This window comes from Panthera onca, chromosome B3 (genome assembly GCF_046562875.1).
Source record: "Panthera onca isolate mPanOnc1 chromosome B3, mPanOnc1 haplotype 2, whole genome shotgun sequence".
Classification (NCBI taxonomy): Eukaryota; Metazoa; Chordata; class Mammalia; order Carnivora; family Felidae; genus Panthera; species Panthera onca.
This window is the reverse complement of record NC_138344.1, coordinates 143,565,676-143,583,522: the sequence shown is the minus strand read 5'-3', so window position 1 is coordinate 143,583,522 and position 17,847 is coordinate 143,565,676. Positions and strand designations below refer to the sequence as shown.

General features: G+C 59.6%; 1 long non-coding RNA gene across 4 annotated transcripts; it reads right to left on the bottom strand.

Annotated features, from left to right (window-relative positions):
- Nucleotides 1–1,763: 1,763 nt before the first annotated feature.
- On the bottom strand, nucleotides 1,764–15,840 carry LOC132670348 (uncharacterized). Of its 4 annotated transcripts, none has more exons than XR_009606631.3 (4): nucleotides 12,647–15,840; nucleotides 12,031–12,109; nucleotides 11,398–11,495; nucleotides 1,764–6,530 (listed from the first exon to the last, which is right to left on the bottom strand). It is a non-coding gene; the product is annotated as an uncharacterized LOC132670348 (long non-coding RNA). The 4 variants fall into 4 exon arrangements; XR_009606630.3 differs by having other exon boundaries at nucleotides 1,776–6,530; nucleotides 12,031–13,659; nucleotides 13,890–15,840; XR_009606632.3 differs by having other exon boundaries at nucleotides 1,776–6,530; nucleotides 12,031–13,659; nucleotides 13,933–15,840.
- Nucleotides 15,841–17,847: the final 2,007 nt, after the last annotated feature.

The following is a 17,847-nucleotide window of genomic DNA, read 5'->3' as shown; positions in this document are numbered from 1 at the left end:
TCATCCCTCGAGGGGCAGGGCTGTGTCTGTGTCATCCCAGGACATGTCCTGAGGCTATCTCAGAGAATAGGTGCTGAATGAATGAAGGACTCTGAAAACTGTGACGGCAATACCCACCCTTCAGGTTTAGGGTAAACAGACAAACTGAGTCAGGTGAGGACCTGACACCCTAACCAGCCAGAAGCCAAAAAGCCAAGGGGAGATAAGTCAGGTAAGGACCCAGCCTCGGACCCAACCCCAGGACTGTGACACCAGGACCACACTCTGCTGCTCACCCCTCCCTTTTCCAGCCCCCGCCCCCCCCCCCCCATGAGATCCTGGACAGAGGCAGCCGCAGGGTCATCAGGACCCCTTCCCCCCCACTGCTGGGCGGAGTGCTTTCCCCAAACCAGTAGAGGAGATGCTGATTGCCAGGCTCAGAGCTGGGAGAATAATGGACCACTCACCGCCCGGGAAGCATGCAGGGTGGCTGGGTGGGGTTCCCCTCCCGGGAAACCAGGCCGCTCCTATCTGAAGAGGGTGGAAGCGGGCAGAGGAGGCCTCGGGATGAACCCAGCGGAGTAGGAGAAGCCCTCAGGCCCGGGAGGTCCAGGCCCGGAGAGCTCTCACAGGCCACTGAGCCCAGAGCATGGGTGCCAAAGAAATCGAGGCTGCAGGCCTGCCGTGCTCCACGCCCCTCAGTGGTCCAGCCCAGGCAGTGGGGCTGGGGACCCGGAGAAAGGAGCAGTCAGGAGTAGGCCCTCCCCATTGTGTGGCCAGGGCATTGAACAGAGGACCCACTCCCGGCTGGGCGGTGAGTCACTAAGAGGAGAGAAGGTTTCCGGAGACGGTGGGCCTCTCGACCCCCAAGAGTGTGTGGGGAGGGAGGGCGGGAGAGGAGGGAAACCACATGCACAGGAAACGACACTGGAAGTCAGGCTCCTGGTCATGGCACTGCCTGACCCCATTTGCCGCCCGTTGAATGGGCCAACAGTCCTCCTCCCCAACTGGCCAGGGGGCAGTTGCAGGAAGAGTTGGAGGCCAGCCAGAGAGAGGGGGCGGGCAGCCTGGCTGCTGGAGGAGTTTACAGGGCGAGGCCAGGGTTTGAAAAGCAATCGGATTAATCCTCTCCATCAGGGTTCAGGGGCAGGGTTCAAAGTTCCCACTTAATCTCCTGGGGTGGGGGGGGGGGGCGCACGCTCAATGGGCTGGGGGAGCCGGATGCCCGCGGGTCCCCGAAGGGGCAGAGCCTTAAGTCCACAGACTGCGCCTGCGCACACGACACCCTCACCCGTAAGCCAAGGGGGCGTCGAAACCGGCTGCCCGGTCCCTCGGCTGTGCGGCATTGTCCCCCAGGCCAGGCTGGAGCAGGTGACGCGATGGCGGGCGTCCTTACGGAGGAAAACCCCTTGCGGGGAGGGCGACGAGGGTCCCCGGGCCTGGGTTCGAAGACCTCGGAGGCCGCTGAGCCGCGCTGAGCCTCCCTCTCTTCGAGGAGACCCGGGACGATGATGACACCTGCTGCGCCCGGCCCCGCGATAGTGGCTCTGGGGGTGGAGTCCAGGCCCCAGAAATCTTTGGGGATTTGTCTCGTTCCGTTTGGTTGTGTTTTCTGAGTTTTCCCCCGCGACTGCGTAGCTGTTACTATGGGACCACAGAGCGCCCTCGCCAGGCCCGCGGCCGGGACTCGGCCCGCGGGCGCCGCGATCGGCCCATTTCCCCGACGCCAGAACCGAGGCTCGCGGAGGGGGGGCGGGGCCGGGGCGGGCGGCGCGCTTCGGCTGCGCCGTGGGGACCCCCGTGGCGGGGAGGGAGCCCCGCGGCTTCCGATTTCTCTCCGCCCCCTTCCCCCAGCGCCACGCAGATGTTCTCCCGCGGGGCCTCCCGGGCCTAGTTTCAGGGGCCCTTGGCGGGTTCCAGGGAGCCGGCATGGGCCGCCCGCGGCGCCGTCAGCACCCGGCGAGGTTAGCGAGCGGCGGGCCGGGCTGGGCGGATGGGCCAGGAGGGCCTCGAGGCTCGGCGGGGAGAGGGGGGGCTTATGCCAGGCGCCCCTACAGGCCGCGCCTCTGCCCTCCTCCCAGCCCCCGCCGCAGAGCACAGAGCCGCTTCCTGTTCCAACCCGGGAAACTGAGGCCCAGAGAGGATACGTTGCTTTTTCAAGCCCAGCAAGCAGGCTTTGAGCCGAACCTTAAAAGCTGGGAGAGACGTGGGCATTTGGAACAGGGGAGGGCTGCTTGGTGGGCAGGGGAACGACTTGGGCATGGCCTGGGGGCGGCCAGGGTGCAGGGGGTGCAGGGGGCTGCGCAGTGAGCGGGGTCCGGCCGGATGGTGAGGGCCCAGCAGACGATTCCATCTGCCCAAGGGTCCTGGAGGTTTAGCCGAGCCTCTGGATCGCTGGATGGTCAGGTGGAATCGAGGAGAGCAGCGAGGAGGATGCCCAGTGTTTGCTGGAGAGATTTTGAGGCTGGTCAGGAGGCGCCGGGAGGACCCCCCGGGAGGAGCCCAGGCCTCCCGGAGGCCGCGGCGCCTGGCGAGTGCTGGGAAGTGGGTTTGGGGGAGAAATGAAATGTCTGTATTTGATGGGGGCGGGGGAGGGGAGCTGGATCCTTGCAGCTGTGTCTGCACAAATCCCTCAACGGCGAGCTCGAAAGGGCTGGGAATGGTTAGGAGGCGTGGTGGGCTCCCTGCAGGAGGAGGTGCCTGGCAGGGTGACAGCGCGGCCTGAGGGGCTGGGTCGCTCCCCGGAAGGCGGGCAGCAGGGGCTCAGGACTGAGGACCGCCAGCAGGGCGCCGGGCAAACGGGTTGGACCGGCCGAGGAGGGGGCACAGCCCCTGGGTGTGGCAAGCTTGGGGAGCTCCCGACTCGCCGCCTCGGGGCTGGTGACCTGGGAGGCCACATCCGGGGCGTCAGCCTGGGCGGGGTCTGGGGCGGTGCCGGCCCCCGCTGGGCGGGCAGGGGGCGTGGCCACAGCCGGGCCCCGGGCCCCACCCCCACCCCCCACCCAGCCGTCCCAAAAGGAAACCTTGGCCCCCTCCGTCAGCCTTTGTCCCCACGCCCCCTCAACAACTGTCCCGTCCCCTCTGCCTTTCCACAGCCGCGCTGCTCCCCAGAGATGCCCCCCGTCCCCGCGGCAGCCTCTCTTGGGGGTCTCCCTCATCCTCACTCTGCCCTCTCCTCCCCTGCTTCCCCACCGCCCCAATGAGGCAGAGGCCACCGTGGCCACGTTGGCCACCCTTAGCCACCCTTGCACAGAGCCCTCTGTCTGCAGCCACTGTTCCTGGAGGTGAGCTCCCCTCCCCATGATTCTTCAGTCCCCTCCCCATGCCAGGCGAAGGGCACCCAGAGTGCCGGTTCTGACCCCTCTGCTTCCTGAACTTCAGCCCCAAACCTCCGCTGCGGTGGGGGGGGGGGGGGGGGGGGGCTTGTTGCCCACGTCTTGCGGCTCCTCTGGCACACCGTGCCCAACCCAGATGCCCAGCCCCGCCTCCTCCTTGGGCTCAAACCATGTGGATTTGAATCCCAGCCAGCTCCAGCTGTTACTGGCTGTGGGATTTGAGAATAACCTACTTTCCCTCGACGTGCCCCATAAAGTGGGGATAATAGCAGTGCCCACCTCCTAGGGTGGCATTGAGTCAACGGACAGTTCTTGGAACGGTGCCTGGCACAGCGTCAGCGTTCAGCCACCAGTGTGTTTGATTCTAAGGAGAAGACCCCTTCCTTCCCCGGCTCAATCCCGGCGTCCCTGGGAGGTGGCGGTAGGCAGGCTCCAAGGAGGCCCTCCACCGCCCCTGCCATCCCACCTCCGGTATTCACACCCTGGTGTGATCCGTGCCCTTTGAGTGTGGCTGGGAAGTGATATCTGTGGCTGGTGGACAGAAAACAACTGCAGTGATGGAACTGTCACTTCTAAGACTAGGTTATAAAAAGACAGGCATCTGTGTGTGTGTGGGGGGGGGCTCCCTGTCCCTCTCGCTCTGGTTCTGGGGAGAGCCAGCCATGCCCTGAGCAGCCCTACGGAGAGGACCTGAGGCCACCAGCAGCCAGGTGGGTGAGCTTGGAGGCATATCTGAGCTTCAGGAGCCTTCTGGAATGTTCCGTGTTTCCCTGAGTCTACAATCGTCTCGTCTATACCAAACTCAACAGCAATTTTTCAAATGGATTTACTTTTAACAAACATTTCCAAAACATCAACTTAGTGTTCATGGACACAGTGACCATCTGGCACTCATATTTTGGCAGTTTGTATACTAGTCAATTAAAGGGCCCCCATTAATATGTTTGATGATATAAAGAGGTTGGGGAACAAGCAATGGGTAGAGCAGAAGCCAGCAGGCATGGGGGGGGGGGGTGGTTCCTGGCTTGGAGTGGGGTGGAGGAGAGGCCTAAAGGTTCCAGGAGCTCCTTGAAAGTGTACCCACTTTGGGGTGCCTGGGTGGCTCAGTCTGTTGAGCCTCTGACTCTTGATCTCAGCTCAGGTCATGATCTCAGGGTTTGTAGGTTTGAGCGCCCCCCCCTGTCAGGCTGCATCTGGCAGCGCAGAGCCTGCTTGAGATTCTCTCCCTCCCTCTCTCTGTCCCTCCCCTGCTCCCTCTGTCTCTTAAAATAAATAAACCTAAGAAAGAAAGAAAAGAAGGAAGAAAAGGAAGGAAGAGAAAGAAAGAAAGAAAGAAAAGAGTATCCGCTTCATTGGCACGGATGGGTACGTCTGGGTTTTGGAAAGGGTCAGTAGCACCTGTCGGATATTTTCCCACGTGCTTTACAGATTGCATGGAGTGGCCCTTGATCGGTGATCCGATAAGTACCACTGGGTTAAGAAAGCTTCTGCTGCATTGTCAGTGTTTAATCACCTACAGGTGCTATGGTCTTTCCAGTTTCGGGGCCTTTAATGGCTACATGTGGAGAATATCCCTGCCAACCCCACCCCACCCCTTTTGCCTCCTCTCCCATCAGTCACCAAGTCTCCTCGGCTGTGCCTCCTAGATGTCTCCTGGGTCCTCCCCCCCCCCCCCCCCAGGAGCTCTGTGCCTCCCAGCTCTGCTCCTGCGGGAAGGCCAGCCCAAAGTGGACTGTCCCTACCCCCTGGGCAGCCAGAGAGTGTCTCCTGCTCCCCCTCTTCATGCACCCCTGCCCCCCACTTCTCACCAAAAAGCCCCTCCTGCCCTTTGAACTCCCACCTTCCCACCTCACCTGGGTCCCCCCCACCTCCGGGTTCCTTTCCAAGCCAGGCCCTTGCTTGCCACCTGCTCCCTACCAGTCAGACCGCTCAGAGCCCGGGGCTCTGCTCCTACCAGTCAGACGGCTCGCTCGTCCTCTGCGTCCTCTTGTCCTGGTTGTAGAAAGGGGACAGCAATGGCTGTCCTTGCCCTGCCCTGGATTGTTGGCAGGATCGGAGAAGAGAGATGAAAGGACTGTGTGATGAGCTCATCATCTTTGTTATTATTTATTATCGTTGTTGTTATAACCACTTAGAAACAGGATGCTCAGGACCACAGAATGGCTATTAAGAGAGGCCAGAAATGGGCACAAATTCACCTGGCCCTTCTCCAGAGTGGTAGGGAGGGGTGCAGAGGCCTGGGGTCCAAGGCCCTGCCGGTCAGCTTCCGGCGGGAGGAGGCTGCCGGGCCAACTCTCCTTCCTCAGACACAGTAGACACAGTGCCTAAGGCCACCATACTTTTAGAGGCCCGTGAAATGCTTCCATTTTGTTTAAAATCAGGAAGAAATGGAAATTTTAGGGTGAAGAAAACGTTTTATTCATCTTTATACCAATGCGATCATAAAATAAAACTTTCATACATTAAGAAAAACTTTTTTTAATGTGTATTTATTCTTGAGAGAGACACAGCGTGAGCAGGGGAGGGGAGGAAGAGAGACACAGAATCTGAAGCAGGCTCCAGGCTCAGAGCCTGATGCGAGGCTCACGAACTCACGAACAGTGAGATCATGACCTGAGCTGAAGTCGGACGCTTAACCGACTGAGCCACCCAGGCGCCCCTCATACATTTTTTAAGGTTTGTTTATTTTGAGAGAGAAAGAGAGAAAGAGCGAGCCTGTGGGCACGTGAACACAGAAGGGGGGAGGAGCAGAGAGAGAGAGAGAGAGAGAGAGAGAGAGAGAGAATCCCGAGCAGGCTCCACGGTATCAGTGCAGAGCCTGACACCGGGCTGGATCTCATGGCTGTGAGATCATGATCTGAGCCGAAATCAAGAGTTGGATGCTTAGCCGACTGAGCCACCCAGATGCCCCAGAACTTTTGTATTTTTAATGGAGGAAGGAGCCCAGAAAGGTAAAATGCCTTGGGCACATGAAAGTCAAGTGCAGCCCGGGTCCTGGGTCCTTGGTCCTGGGTCCCAGATGAGGTTTTCGTGTTGTGAGCCTCAGTTTGCTCACCGCCAGAGTGGGTGTGATTGTACAAGCCATGTGAGGATCGGCGGGCTGATGAAGGCTGGGTGCTGGGCTCGGGGTTCCTCCATCCATTGTCTGGTGGGGTCTCTGTTGTTCTGCGCTTGAGACAGCATAAGAGAGGCAGGCAAGGTCCAGGCCTCGTGCAGCTTAAAGGCGGCAAAAGGAAGGTAGGGTGAGAGGCAGCCGATACAAGGAAACGTTTGAAGAAGACCGGCTGAAGACACCCTTTTCTCCCTTTCCCGCTGGGGAAACAGAAGTCGGGGAGCTCCGGCGCCCCCAGTGGGGCAAGCCGCCCAGGAAGGAGCAGAGCGGGGCGAGGGAGAGGAGCCTCCCCAAATCCTATCAGCAGCCCCGCGGCCTGGGGCTGAGCGCTTTCCCTGCATCTCTGTGATGTGGGGGCAGGTAACTCACCTGCCGTGGGTGGGGTGGGGGTGGAGCTGGCGCCCAGGGAGGGAAGGTGGTGGGTGAGGGGCTCCATGCGAGGACTGCCCTCCAGGCTGGGACGCGGCCCCTCCCTCTCAGGGCACGTGTGGCTCCACCCGGAAGATGCTCGGAGGAATTTCAGACACCCTGATGAAAGGGGCGGGGGGATATTAGGAGCAGGCTTCCAGGTATCCTGGTGTGTGTGTGTGAGTGACAGATTTTTCACCTAGGGGAACATCTCCAGCTCACGCCCTGCCCTCCCCACCCCCCCACGCCCCAGACAGATGCACAAATACGCCCCAGCAGTTGTCACCCAAGACGCCCCACCGACATGCGGGCATACACTTAGGCCCCGCCCGGTGACACGCGAACACGACCCGTGGACAGACGCATGGCCGGTGGAACGAATGCTCCAACCCTCTCGTTTTTGGCCTCCTCCATTCTGAATTCAGACACCACCCGCCTGAGCGCCGCAGCCACCCCCAGCCCCTAGTCCCTCCTCAGTGCAGCCTGGGAGTGTGCAGGGGACAGGACCTCCCGGGGCAGCCCTGCACCCCTCTGGGCCCTAGCGTCCTTCCTAGTCTGTGGGGAGAGTCATGGTATGGATGGGGGGGGGGGGGGCGAGAGGTGGGCCGAGGGGGCATTAGGAGGGAGCACCGGTGACCTCGGAGGAGGAGGGGACCCGGCCAACCACCGCTGCGCGCTCCCTTCACACTAATGGTTGAAAAGAAGGTGGTGGGGAGACCTTGCTGAAGTACAGCCTCCAAAGTGTGTCTGGAAACTCCTTCAGGCCCTCAGATGCCAGGGGTGCGGAGTGGGGGCGAGGGGGGGACGGCTGAATGCCTCTGGGCCTCAGTTTCTCCCAGGAAGACAGGCCAGAGGAGCTTTGAGGACGAGGGTGGGGTCGGGCGTGTGCTTCCCTGCCTGGCCCCTGGGCTGTGGGCGTTCTTGGCAGGAGCCGTGGCTCTGGAGGAGGAGCCAGATGGGGGAGGGAAGCAGCCAGCTTGGGGGAAGGAGGAGAACCGGCCTGTCCTCCCAACGCAGGGAGGCCGGACCCACAAGGAGCCTGGTCATCACTGATGAAAGAGGAATGGGGTGGTCTCAGGTCTCGGGTGGTGGCCTACCCCTCTCTGGCCTCCGTGGCCCCTCCTGGGACAGATGGGGGGCCATCTCTCAAAGGCCTGGGCCTGTCTCCACCACAGTAAAAGGAGGGGCTTCTGATCCCACCCACCGGCTAGGGGGCACTTGGGTCCACTGGACTCCAGAGGCCGCCCCTCCAGCCACTACTCTCACCTCCGCCCCAGGTCGCTAGAGGGGTTGCCAAGACCCCGGACCCGGCAAGGCCCGGCGGAAGGGAGCACCTTCCCAAGGAATCTTGGGTTTCCTTCCCTGGGACCTCCCAGTCTCCAGCCCTGGGTGGGTCCTGCCATCTGCTGAACCCCAACCTGGAGTCTCCTCTCATTGCCTCGTGACGTCACCAGGAGGGAGGGACATCCCCATCTATGGATGAGGAAATGGAGCCCCACGAAGCTCCCCCACCCAGCCGTCTCAGAGCACGATGGTAGACTCCTTGGGGATACCCGGCCCCGGGGCCCAATGAATCACCTGCCCCAGGCGGAGGCAGGCAGGGTCCTTGGCGGCCCAGGACCCAGGCCTCTGGGGCTGCCCTGGGTCCGGTTTGCTCACTGCTCCAGCCCCCTCATGCTCAGTGGCTGCTGAGGCCGATGGAAGGAGACATCCCCACCCCCACCCCTCTGGGCTGTGTGAACCCTGTACACACCTCTGCTGGGGCACCCGGGCACATGCCCAGCCTCCAGATAGCCACGGTCATGGGCAATAGCACACGCCCAGGGCCCGTGCCGGGCCAGAGTGGGTGCTGCACCCCAGATGTCTCTGTAGGCCCTGGGAGGAGCTTCCTTGACTAGAGCGTTGTGATATCCTAACTGATCCTGGACCCCACAGAGCCTCGATGAGCCCCAAACTGGGGCTGAGGCCCGTCCCAGAGGAGGGGATCCGAGCCCCCAGGGACGGGCCTCACTAGGCTGGCCTCCTGGCATAGTCCCACCCTGGGGCCTGGGGGTCTACACGACATAAGATCGGGGAACTGAGGAAGCCCCAGCATTTTACAAGTCCCCAAGGCTCAGTCTCCAGACTGTGTTGAGGACCAGCTGACACCAGCCTGGTGTGTGTGGCCTGCCCAGGCCCTCCTTCCCCGCAGAGGCCAGGTGGCCTCGGGAGTGTGGAGGAGAGAATTTGGCCGGAGCCAAGAAATTCAAAGGGGTGGGGCTGGAGGCTGGCATTTAAACATCTGGAACCTTCCGCAAAATCGAGGTCCACTGGTGCGCCGGGCCTTGGGAACTCGCCCTCCCACCCCCCGTGGCGGAAGGCTGGGCAGGCAACGCAGGCCACAGGAAGGCTGCGGCTGCGCCCGAGGGCAGGTCCTGCCCATGGCCTGTTTCTTCATGGGTGTCCTGAGGGCTGCACATTGGCCCGGATGGCCCAAGGTCGCCCTGGACCCCACCTGACCTCCTGGGCCAGTCCCTCCCCACAGCCCATTCCTCCGGGCCATGACTCCTTCTGGCCCCCCCCACCAGCCAGGTCCTGCACACCGCCCCACCCCCACGTATTCACACGTCCTGCCTTCGTTGGGGCTCTGCCTCCCCACCCCGCCCCCCACCCCCATCCGTCCTTCAGATTTCCTCCCACATTACGGCCTGGTATTCATAGCTCTTTCATAGCAGCCAGAGCTACGGGTCCTGACCGCCTGTCACCTGCCATCTCCCCCACTGAAGCGGGCACCCCCTGAGGGCCAGGCGGGCCCTAGAAGCTCCCCTCTGGGAGCTGAGGACGTGGCACGAGGGGCTGCCCAGCGAGTGCTTGTGGAAAGCAGGAAAATCTGAACGGACAGAAACACACAAATCAACAGATGTCACTCACAGCCTCACAAGAATCCCAGTTATCCCCGGTTTACCGATGAAGTGAGCTCAGAGAGGGTGAGTGACTTGTCCAAAGCTGCACAGCCTGGAAATGGCAGAACTGATTTGAAGCCGGGTCGATGGGCCTTGAGCCCTGGGCCTCCCTCCGTGGACCCCCTGGGGCCCTGACAAGTTGCAGGTGGAGACACTGTGGCCCTCACAGCCAGCCTGACACGTAGAGGAACAGAGAGACGCCGGGTCCTGCCCTGGAAGGAGGGCGGCCGGGCTGCTTCCTCTCCCGCCTGAGGGAGGAAGTTGCCCTCATCAGGAACCCGTGGAGAGAAGGGTTCAGATACCAAGAGAGCAGACTGGGCCTGGGCCTGGGCGCGCTGAGACCGTGGAGGCCCCTGAGCGTCTTGGTCCGGGGCCGGCTGGGGGCAGGAGTGGACGGTGGCCCCAGGCCTGGCAGCCCCAAGAGGAAGACTGTGTTGGCTTCCCGATGCTCGTGCCCCAAGCAGCGCCCTGAGGCGTTCCAGTGTTCACTCCGGCCCTGGAGGCTCTCCACAGCAGTTGAGGCTTCAGGGATCAGAGGGACCCCAGAAGCCTGGGGCCAGCCCCGCCCCCCTCAGAGCTTGGGCTCGGTACCACGGGGAGGGTGGGGGGGATGCCAGAGGGCAGGAAGGCCGGCGGGGCCTTCTAAACAAGCCTCACCACCCCACCCTCTGCCGTCTCTGCCTCGCCAGGAGAAGCCAAGGCTGTCTGTCCTGTGGCCCGTGCCCTCAGCCACAAAGCAAGAATCCCTCGTATTTCCTGTCATTGTCACTGATCATACTCAGTGCCGATCACACTGATCGCCTTCACTAAGCACTTACTTCGGCTGCTCTGAGGCCTGTTATAAAGCCTCTCGCTTCACCTCACAACTCCTGGTTTTGCAGATAAGGAATACGAGGCCCAGAGAGGTTATGCGACTCGTTGGTGGTCACACGGCTGGTAGATGTGAGACTCGGGATTTGAGCGAAGGTTGTCTGACCCAGGATCCTGCGCTTCACCACTAAGGACACATGTCTTTCGTATGAAACAGCTTGAGCCCCCATCTCGAAATAGAGTGTCCTTCTTGCACCCTGGCTCAGTCCTCCAGTAAAAGCAGGCCCCCCATGGGGGCTTCCTCAGGCCGGGAGAAAGACGGGGAAATCCGCTCTGTCACAGGCACACACTTCCCTGCTGCCTGGCTGCTGGGGCCACTTCACAGAGGTGGGGGCCGAGGGGACAGGAAGGGAGCGGGGTGGGGACCTCACGTGCTGACTGCCTGTATATGCCCTTTGCTTCCAGACACGCTCCCCCGCGCCCAGCCCCAGGCCTGGATCACAGCAGGGAAAAGAAAGCCATAGAAGGAGTTTCGAGGAAAAGCAACATGCTATCCTCTCCTCCCTGTCCCTGTCCCTCTCCACCAGGCCTCCATGTCCCTTCCCCAGAGAATCCACCCCCGGTTTGGGTGCCCTATCCTTGCCACCTCTGTGGCCTTTGTGTCTGTCGCCTCGGCTGCCTCTTGTCTCGAAAGGACCTGGGCCACCCCCTGCAGGCCCCTGTCACCTCGTCCTCCTCCCAGCCCGCCCACCCTGTCTTGGGGACTGCTTCTCTCCTTTGTCTGTTAGATTCCAGGCACATTCCAGCTCACCTTGTGGACACTTCCAGGCTGTGACAGTCAGCTTGCAGGTGGAAAATCAATCATCACGTCGAACGCTCGTGGCGATCTGTAAACCTGGGAACCAGCAACTTTAAAACAGGATCATCTGGGGCGCCTGGGTGGCGCAGTCGGTTAAGCGTCCGACTTCAGCCAGGTCACGATCTCACGGTCCGTGAGTTCGAGCCCCGCGTCGCGCGTCGGGCTCTGGGCTGATGGCTCGGAGCCTGGAGCCTGTTTCCGATTCTGTGTCTCCCTCTCTCTCTGTCCCTCCCCCGTTCATGCTCTGTCTCTCTCTGTCCCAAAAATAAAAAAATAAACGTTGAAAAAAAAAAAAAAAATTTAAAACAGGATCATCTTCTGTCCTTGGTTTTAGCCTCCCTGGGCTCCCTGCTGCAAGGTCACAAAATGTCCGGGCACGGAGGGGCCTTGGAGACAGCCTTCCTGTACCCCCATGGGAGACACCACCCTACACCCCCAGACAGGAGCTCAGAGAGGTGAAGGGACTTGCCCAAGGGCACACAGCTCGTTGGTGGTTGTAGCAGAGACTGCTCACTGTCCTCCGGGTTCCTGTCCCCACCCCACCACCTCCAGTGGTCCAAGGGATTAGAACCCCTGCTACGTTACCTGGGCATTTGCTGCTTGGAATCAAGATACTTCCCAGTCTCCATTATACTTAGGTGTGACCATGTGACTAAATTTTGGCCTGGATGTAAAAATAGTGTTTGACATTAGGAAAGGTTCTTAAAGGGCAAGACACACCCTACTCCCCTTTCTCCTTCTGCTGCCTGTAATGCAGATCTAATGGCAGGAGCGTTAGCAGCCATTGGGACCATGAGGTGATGATGTTGGAAATGAAGACTGCACGGCAGAGCCACAGTATACAAGGAGCTCAGGGTCCTGGCACTGTGACACTGCTTGCCGCACGAGCCCCGGCCACCTGTAAACGTCTTGAGAGTGCAAGAAAATGAAACTTTCATCTTGTCTAAGCCACTGTTGTTTGGGGTTTTCTTCCGGGTCTGTTTGACTTAGTCCAATGCTCTTCTCTCTCAAGGGGCCTTCTGTAAGGAGGCCCAAAGAGGAACGATGAGGTCTTGGTGCAGTGCAGCCCTGGGGGTCATGACTGGACACCTCATGGGGGGGACGAGGCCTCAAATGGTTTTTAGTAGCTTAATCGCTCATCAGGGGAAGTCTTACTGAGGAGCCCAACAATAGCCCTCCTTAGAGAAGAAGGGAGTCCCACCTGCTCAGCCTCCCCTGTGGGTCCTAGAGCCCCTGAGCACACAGAGCATCTGCCAGGGCTATGCTCTCAGAAGCACCTTCCTGTCCCCCTCACCCTGGGGTGGCTGGGTCCCCGTGTGTCAGATGGACAGACTGATGGAAGGGTGCAGGGACTCAGCCTGGGAGGCACAAAGGACCACTACCTCCAGGGGCCGGGGCGGTGCCTCTGTCATCCCTGGGGCGCCCCAGGCTCCAGCGCCTCAGGGAGTTGCTGCACCCCTCTTTAGGCCCTCTACCTGCCGGGGCAAGTGAGAAAAGCAGCGGGCGTTCTCTCTCCCAGACACTGCCTGGTGATGGCTGGATGGCCGGGATCAGGGTCAAGTCCAGAGAAGAGGAGGCGCCGGGGCCACAGGGCACCCCCCCTTAATGCAGGCTGGCTGGGTCTGAGGACCCAGAGGGGGTCTCACGGAACCAAACAAGAGGGTACTTGGGTTCTCGCAGGAGTGACATCAAATTCGGGCCAGCAGGAGGTGAGAGTGGAGTTTCTTGCAGACACAGAGTGCAGGGACAGACCGTGTCTGGGAGACTCGGAAAGGAGAGAGAGTCTTTGCTTGGACTCTGGGGTTTTTACTGAGGACTGTGGTCCTGTGCACACGTCTTCTCAGGCATCCAGGAACAAAGGCGAGTGTTTAGAGGTCCTCTGTAAGGCACTAATGCCTCGGAGCCAGGGGTCTTGGTGGCTCAGTGGTCTTGGGAATGATGCCCAACCCGGTCACTCCTTAGATGTTATCTGTTGTGCTGGAAAATTCCAAAGAAATCATTAACTCCTTGACCTTTATAAGGAAGACATATATTATCTGTCCTAAAAGGCATGTGTAAGGCAGGGTGTGGGTCCCAGCCAGAATAGAGGCAGCAAAGGGCGCCTGGGTGGCTCAGTCGGTTAAGCATCTGACTCTTATCTCAGTGTAAGTCTTGATCTCAGGGTTGTGAATTCAAGCCGCGCGCGTTGGGCTCTGCAGTGGGCGTGAAGTATACCTAAAAAACGGAGGCACAAAAAAGCAGTCTTTTCGGGGGTCTCTTCACTTTTCCTGTGCCACACTACCTCCCCCCTTTTCGTTCTGTGCATACGGGCCCCTGGCCTCTCTGGGCTTCAGCTCTGCCTTCTGCCACCCGGGCACACGGCTCCCTGCCCTGCCTGCCCCCTCCCACCCTGCTGTGACTCAGATAACAAATGAGCGGGACCTTGGGGCGTTCATATTGCCAACCTGGGGGGCTTGGGAGGCAGCCACAAAGGACACCCGTGCCGACCTGTTCCAGCGGACTTATCCTTTCATTTGGTGAGTCGTCGTGAAGCACGTCACAAGATGGGGTGGTACTTTCTCCCCAAAGTGGCAGATGGAACATAACCTTCTCGAACTTTTCCACCAATGTTTCCTTAATTGTGGGGGCCAGTGAACTCAGAAGATGGGACGGATGCCAGCCCGAAGTCCCTGGGTTTGCTGAAGAATCCATACGGGTGTTGTGCTCTGCCCCTTTACTATGCGGATGAGGTAATGAAGTCGAGTAATGAAGAAGTAAGATTTTATCCATTGGCTTGCTTCCCCACCTCCCACCCCAGATGTCTGAGTAAACCTAATGCTCTGGGGGCTGATCCGCGTCTGTCTTGGGGCTCCTCTCCACACACTCACTCACCCACTCCTAGTTGAGAAACACAGTTGTAGGAGAGTGTGAGTTCTGTGGTCAGAGCGACTGGTTTCCGGTCCTGGCTCTGAGGTTATCAGCTGTGTGACCCTGAGCATGTCACTTAACCTCTCTGAGCCACCTTTTCCTTTCTGCTTTCACTCTCTAGTGAGGCCACAGTGGGGATGGGGTAGGGCCAGTAGTCGGGATGCTGTGTCCTTCCCTGGGACAGAGCGGACCCCCAAGAACCTTAAAGAGGATCTATCTGTTGGAGGGCTTTGCACTGCACAGGGGCACCGTGTCTGTCCGAAGCCGTCTCGGGCAGACTTGGGAATCCGGAAAAGCAGCGTCACTGTGGCTACAGTGAACAGCCCCTGCCCTCTACTCCCTGCCTCCCGGAAGAGGAGCCTCTGGGAGGCCACTAGGAGGGTGTACTGCCCGGCTGTGAGGCTTCTCTCCAGGAGGCCATGGAACATTCAGGTCCTCTCCCCACTTCCTGTGGCCCTGAATTCCAAGCCCGTAAGGCCCCGCAGGACAGTTTGCCCGGCCACCCGAGTCTTGAGCTTTCCCACTGGCCACTGTGATGTCTCTTTGCAGGTAAGTGAAGTGCCCAGATTTCACTCACTGGTCTCAAGGCCCAGCTGCATGAGGCCATTCTGGCCAGGTCCACGCAAGCCCGCCCAGGAGACAAATACTTCTGGTTGGAAGGTGCAGGGGCCTTCCAGGTAGTCTTGGTGTGTAGATCCCCGTGCAGGATGAGCTCTTGGGCGCATGGAGGCATTTCGGTTTTGTTTTTGTTTTTTGTTTTTTTAAATCGTGGTAAAATGCACAAACATAAAATTTACCATTCAGCCATTTCTAGGTGCACAGTTCTGTGGTATTCATTACATTCACACTGTCGTGCAACCACCTCCAACACTTTTTCATTCTCCCAAACCGAAAGTCCGTCCTCATTAAATAAGAACTCGTCTGTCCCCCTCCCCCCAGCCCTCCCCCCCCCATCCCATTCTACTTTGTGTCTCTGAATTTGACGATCTCCTATGAGTGAATGACACAGTACTTGTCCTTCTGTGACTGGCCGGTTCCACTCAGCATCCTGTCCTCGAGGCCCTTGCTGTAGCAGGTGTCAGCGTTTCCTTCCTTGTTAAGACTGAGTGATGTTCCACTGTATGGATAGACCACGTTTTGTTTGCTGATGGACCCCTGGGTTTTCCACCTTCTGCCAGGAACGTGAGTGTGCGGATGAGGACCACGATCTTGATGGCGGCGACTTCAGGTTACACGGACTGGAGCAAACAGCGCGTGCACCACCAGTCATGAGCGTCTGTGCTCAGTGCGCAGCGGAAGTGATACGGGCGACACCGGTCCAGGTGGACGGTGGACGGCCATGTGGGTTTGAGAAAGTCTGAACCGGGTCAGGCGGACGCCTGCGCCAGGCCTCCCTCCCGGCCTCTCCCCCTCCCAGGCTCGGGGGCCTCATCCTGGCTCGCCCTCCTCCGGGTCCCCAGCCAGGGCTGCCGGAAGCCAGCCCACGCAAGGCCCAGTGTGGCATCTGATTGGCTCCGTTCTCACCAGGCCATTCCTGATTGGTCTCTGCTCAGCCTATGGATGGGCTCAGCTTGGTCAGGTGTCCATACCTGGTCCAATCAGCGTTGGGGAGGCCAGGCCTTCCCTGGGCGGGGGCTGTGGCTCTCCCTGGAGTTCAACCCGTGTCCTGGGGCTTGTCCAGGTGGAACCTGGGCACCTGCTGCTTTAACAACCTACGCTAGTGTTGTGTTAGGGGCTGCCGGGAGGGGCCTGGAGGCTGAAGGTCAAGGTCTGAGCCGACTGACCTTTGAACCCCAAGCTTGAGTCTAACCAACGGGCGTCGGTGTGGCGGCGGAGCAGTCCTGTCCCTGGGCCGAGCCCCACAGGCGTCCCGTCCAACAAGGCACCTGAGTCTTGGCGCTCGCGGAGTTGGGTGGTGTGGGATGGGAGTGGGGGTGTGTTTTGGGGGGTCCCAGGAGCTCCCCAGGCTCTGCTCTTCTGCTAGGCAGCCTGTGCCCTCCTGCCAGCGCCTCTTTTCTCAGGGAGCCCCGACAGTGAGGACTACAGCTCCTGTGCTTTTTTTGACCTCTGGTCAAAAGAGGGGTGTCCTCTTGGGGGTCTAGGACTCTCTGCACCGACTCTTCGGTGAGTGTCTGCGAACAGGGGCCTGTGTTTGCTTCCAGGCTCAAGTCAGTGCGACCCGGTCCCCACACCGGGCGGGGGAGGAGGGAGAGGGGGCGGGGCCTGGGGAGGCAGTTCCCGCCCCACCCCCAGGCCCACCGTCTGCCTGCCTCTCCCAGCCGGATCTTCCCTCCCCCGAAGTGTGTGCCAGGGGGCTGAGCCCCCCACCCCAGAAGAGGAGCGGCCCCTAATTGTGCATGACTAATTGCCCGCTTCACCTGTGCAGCTGGGCCGGCCCCCTCCCCTGGGCCCTGAGCTTGTTGGTGGAAGGAAAACGGATTTCCCCAGTTCGGCAGACTTGGTGGGGGGGGGAGTGAACCTACTGTGGTTTGGAGCAGTTCTCATTCACAACAGGCCTCATTCCCTCAAGGAGGGTTTGCGGTAAACAACTCAGAAGACACCCCTCCTACTCAGCCGGGGCTCCTGACCTAAGGGAAGCGGCTACACTGGGCCCCAGGGTTTGGGGCAGAAACCTGGAAAGGCTCAGGTCGCCTGCCCCCAGCACCAGCAGGCGCTCAGGGGAGCCACAGGCCACTCCCTAGGCCCAGCCAGCCCTCCATCCTTTTTCTAAGAACTATATTGGTGTATAATTCATACACCATGAAATCCCCCCAGGTGTAAGGTCACATCTCAGTGCTTTTCAGTAATTTTATGGACTTGGGCTCCCCCCCCTCCCCCCAGCACAATCCAGGTGTAGACCGTTTCCATCAGCCGCACAAGACTCCTCGTGCCTCTTTGAGGTCAGTCCCTGCTCCCATCTCCAGCCCCAGGCAACCACCCGTCTGTTCTCCTTGCCTGTAGATTTGCCTTCCGTACACTTCCTGTCAATGGAACCTTACAACATGTAGTCTTTTGTGTTTGGTTTCTTGCTTCTTAAAAAACTTGATTTTACGGTCATAAGAACACCCCCTTAACACAGTTTTCCGTGTAAGATGCATTATTGCGGACTGTAGGTGCGTTTGGTTTCTTTTCCTTCCCATCATGTTCCTGAGGTTTCTCTACGTGGCACGGATCAGTTGCTCGTTCCTTTTTATTGCTGACTAATTTTTCATTGTGTGGACGGGCCACAGTTTATTGATCTGTTCAATGTGAACGTGTGTTTCCTTTTTTTTTTTTTTTTTTGCTCTTAAGACTACTGCTGCTATGAATGCGTACAGATCTGTGTGTGGGCCTGTTTTCATTTCTCTCGGGCGGATACGGAGCAGTAGGACTGCCGTGTCTTACAGTAGTAAGTGTGAGAAACTGCCTTCCAGCGTGGCCACACCATTTACAGTCCCACCTACCGTGTGTGAGCGGCCCATTCGCCACCTCCCCGCCACTGATTGGGTGTGGTCA